Genomic DNA, 5124 nt, shown 5'->3' on the forward strand with positions numbered 1-5124 from the left:
GCCGTCCCTCTCTGATTCATCCTACAACTCCCTCTCCGTCCTTCTCCCTCCCGGTCGGTCTGGTAAAAGAGTAAGAGAACGACGGCGAGTGAACGAGAAGGGTTTATGAACCTGAAAGGGAACCCGGGGAGGGAGATGGAGTTGTCAGGTGAACGCCGGTATCGCGCTAGAAATATGATGACCTTCGGACAGACCGGATCGTATGATCCTTCGGCTGGATATTTTGTATCCTTGGAAAAGCGTCGAAAATTTAATAAAGTTTTTTAGTGGAAAGTGATTTATCGCTATGACAGATCATTCAAAGATGATAAACTGGGTTGGTCATGCTTGATAAATTGAAGACTTTTTTTTTAAAAGATATTTTATATAGAGTATCGTAAGGGGTAGTATTAATCGGCGACGAGGTGTGATAGTAATGGAAGAATATAAATAATATATATAAAGTCATTCAGCAATTTTTATTATTATGCGGATATGAAACTTTAAGATATCTCTTTTGCATTTCTTTCTTATATATGTGCGTGCGTGTTGCAAATAACAGAATTATTCGAGAAACTTTCCACGGTTTCCACTAAAAGCTTTCAATGTATCAATAATCGATAAACTCTTTACTGTTTTAATTTCTTTAGCTATAACTCACGGAATTAGACATGTCGATATAAAAATATCTGTTATATCTTGGGACACTTCTTCTAACAAATATTCTTTTCTATACAACATTTTATCATTAATATCCTATGTTATATTTATTTTACATTTTTCACATATCATGTTTAAATCTATTTAAATTTATTTAATCCTGTCATTTTTTTTTACAAGAAGAAAAATTAAAGTTTGTCTCTCTCTCGAATTACATAATTAGTATACCTATATTTATCGATATTCAAAACCTGTAATGGATTTTATCTGACCCATAGGTTAGCAGTGCAGCTCGCATCTTCTACTCGCACGAACGAGTTATTATCGAGTCTGTCTGATCGTTTATGATAATGGCGTTTCAATATTCAATAGATGAGTAAGCGAACAAGTCATCCAGCAGCATCTAATTCTAATTCCCTGTTCGTGTATCTATCGTCGTTACTCCTAGAGGGAAAGAAAGGGGATAATATCGAGAACAATAATATTATCGCTTTTGTCTCTTAATCGTGAATATCGCCTAAGCGCATTAATAAGCACGAGCCTAGTCACTATAAAGCCATTTGTATCGGTTTATTCGATATTATATTAGAGACATCGATGTAAGCTGGATTTAAGTCTGACGAATGAAAAACAAATTTTCCTTATCACCTTTAATTTCTTATTACGGTCTTCGAATTCAAAGATTTTATCATTAAATTAAAATTGCGAAACGATGTATATCTGTTATCATATATATATACATCTGTTTATACGTGATAGAATTTAATCACGAAATCTGTAGATGGTGCAACATCTCGCCTAAATAGAGACTTTGAATACCGTAAGCGCCTATGGTGAGAGCATTAAGCATGTTGCATTTTAGACGTTAATGTCACCGTCATACCAACATAATATCAAATATTCTTACATGAGTTTTAAACGAAGCAATATACACTGACCGTCACAGATTGCTTGACTGTCACTGACATTTAAAAATTATATAAGAATAATTGACATGACGGTAATATATATTGTACAACACGCTTTAATTTAGTTTCCATTGATTAATAGCTTGTTGCTGCGCTTAGAGGCCTTTTTTAGTATACCGCGTCAATTCCGTTATTTTGCAATATTCACATTGTAATTGTTCGCCACAATATTTTTCTTATGTAATAATCGATATACTCTGGATATAATCGACAAAATCCCTATGATAAATGATAGGAAGATAATTATCTATTCACTTATTTTTACTTAAATTAACATAAAACAGAGGATCATTGCGATGCATTGTAAAATAAATATAGCGCGTATAGAGAATGAGAAAGAAAAAAAAAAAAAAAAAAAAAAAAAAAATCTGTATTGCGTCGAAGAATTTCTGTCTCGATTTTTCCACAGAAATATCTCAATATAAATAAATCTTAAATATATTTGTACATATTAATTTTGGCTATTATTAACTTGGCTAACTGATTTTTTCAGTGGTCGTTCTTTCAACTCTTAAATTAGCAAATATAAAGGTCAATTAAATTTTTACTAATGGTCAAGATGAAAGAGGACCATCTCAATGATTACAACATTTTTTTTTCGCAGGACTGCTCGCCCGTCTTTTGTTCAAATATGCTTTGCGCGATTAAACTTTCTCACAAAGTAAACCTCTCGTGAATCGAGATGGGAGACAAAGCCGCAGCAAAGTTTTCTGGTAAAAGCTCTAATTTAACTCTTTCGTGAAGCAAATGTAGGAATTGTCGACGGGATGGGGAAGTCTCGCATATTTGTTTTCAAAAAGACATGCTAATTTCGTCTTGCAAATTTTGCTCCAAACAATTTTTAATAATAATAACTCATTTATTAAATATATTGCGAATTAATCAAACATATTGCAATGAGTATTGCGCGAAGCGAATCATGGCTATTTTCATCCTGTTCTATTCCGTTATAATACCGATTTGTTTCGTAGGTGGTATAGGAAACTATGGTAGATGACTCATATCTTTTTGTCCATTGTATTACATAAATGTTACATCATACTTCTTTCAAGATGTATCAGATTGATCTCTTTCATTCTGATTCGTGCGACACAATAGGACTATTATGATGATATCGGCAATAAATTATGAAAAAAATATATGTCAAATTGGTCGCAACAACGGCTATAAAAATATAAATAAAAAATACAATGTTTATTTTAAAAAATATTTTATTTAATTTGTAACACACATAGACCAGACCCCCACGCACACATAATTGAAGATATTTATTGTTAAAAAAATATCACGGATTCTTTTTTTTTTTTTTTTTTATAGGATATAGGTAACAAATATATATTATTTGTTGTGTTTTTTTATACCAAATTCTATATTAATTTAAAATTTACAATAAAAGAGAAAGAATAACGAATTTGTTTAGAAATTTATAACAAGGAATTTATAATAAAGAAATTTTAAAGAGAAGACTTTTCACTAGTTGCTACATTCTGTGATTGATTCGATACCTATGAATTACCCATCTGATGTGCCAATAATGATTCGCGAATGGCCCAGTTTCGGCAATTTCGACCGCCGCCCCAAGTAGAGTCGATCGACAAAGGTTTCGGGGTTCCGTGCTTCGACTTCGATTTGGTCGAGATCGAATAACGGGCGACGTGACTGCCAAGATTGCTTCCTCGCGAGATGAAAACTGAAGAAATAGGGATAAGCGCGTGTCGCTCGTGCGAATGAAATCCGTAAAGGCGTAAAGGAATTCAAATCGCTTTTGTCGCCGATATCATATAGCTCGAAATGCCTATCGTGAAACGATTTTCTATCGCGTGCCAATTCCGAAAGCGTGGAACGTGACTTGCTGAAGAGCAGCGATGCTCCAAAATAACATGGCTAAAATATTGCAGTAAATAAATCTGCTATTACAATTATTATTACAATTATAAGTTACACACATATATATATATATATATATATATATATATATATATATATATATATGTATATATACAGGGTGTTCCGGAACAACCTTCTGTCCGTAAAATGATGTATACCAATTCTAAGACGATTTTTCTTCTTTATCAAAATTTGAATTGAAGCGTAATTTTTGGGTTATAAGCAAAAATAGTTAGCAAATCATGCATCGAGTATGGAAGGCAGGCAAATTATAGAAATTTGCATAAAATTTGATTCTTATTCCATATTTTATTGACATTTTTATAAAACAAAATTGTAGCATCAGTTTTTTATTAATCTTGCGGTATACAATTTGCGTAGAAGAAAAAAGTTTATTTTATGTTTCTATGTTTAAATACAGAATTAATTTCTCTATAAATTAAACCGCGCGTACGTTTACGATGTTTAATGTAATACACATGTTATACGATAGCAAGATAATTGCTATCCTTGCGGTTTCTTGTGGTTCTTCGCGGTTCTTCGTGATGAATTCAGATGGCAGTAGTCTGATCTAACACAGTCTTATGCTACTTTGCTTTATACGTAACATTTTTCTATTTTTACCTTTGGCAAACATTGTGCCAGCAATTAACATTTACGAGATGAGGAAATGATTTTCTCTGTTATTTTTGTTTTATATTACTCTGTTTAAGATATACAATTTATATATAATGTATATATCCGGTGAAAAAAATTTATAAATTATCTCCACTTTTTAATATTGTTAATATTGGCGAAGATTATATTCATTACATTTATTATATTCGTATCGATATTATTAAATGTTAAAATTTTTTTAAAATTTGATAACTCCGTTGAAGGGTTCAAACGATGATGGCTATCTAAAAGAGCGAATCGTATTTCAGAGATTTAGGTCAGTACGCGGGAATGGATGCAGTGCATCGAGAGTTGCTCTTTTATCAGATTCTAATGTCGTCATACGACGACATCGTACGTGATCGACGAAACAGGTCGGGAATTACAGTTTCCATTACCTCGCGGCTCAGCGAGAAACGGATAGAAATTAACGGACTGCCGCGCGGATGTTAACCAATTATATGGCCGTGATCGACTATGTTTTAAAGATTCAGGGAAAATGGTTTGAAGCACGTTTCTCATTTTTTTTACAGTATTTTTCGAAAGCTTCCAATGGAGAAAATATTCATACATTGTGCATTGCTCGTAAATCTATTGTCAAGCTCGGATCTTTCTCTCTCTCTCTCTCTCTCTCTCTTTCTCTCTTCGACCTGTTTATTATAATTAAAAATTTATATTATAATTTATGATTCAGATTATTTTATTTTCTTTAAATATAACAAGAATAATTTTTTTTACAGTATTTTTCGAAAGCTTCCCATAGAGAAAATATTCATGCATTGTACATTGCTCGTAAATCTATTGTCAAGCTCGGATCTTTCTCTCTCTCTCTCTCTCTTTCTCTTCGACCTGTTTATTATAATTAAAAATTTATATTATAATTTATAATTCAGATTATTTTATTTTCTTTAAATATAACAAGAATAATATAAGAATTTTTTATTTTAAGGGACAAACTAAACTGATGATTAAT

The sequence above is a fragment of the Polyergus mexicanus genome, unplaced genomic scaffold (assembly GCF_030449975.1).
Source record: "Polyergus mexicanus isolate NDT 795.1 unplaced genomic scaffold, iyPolMexi1.0 SCAF_8, whole genome shotgun sequence".
Lineage (NCBI taxonomy): Eukaryota > Metazoa > Arthropoda > Insecta > Hymenoptera > Formicidae > Polyergus > Polyergus mexicanus.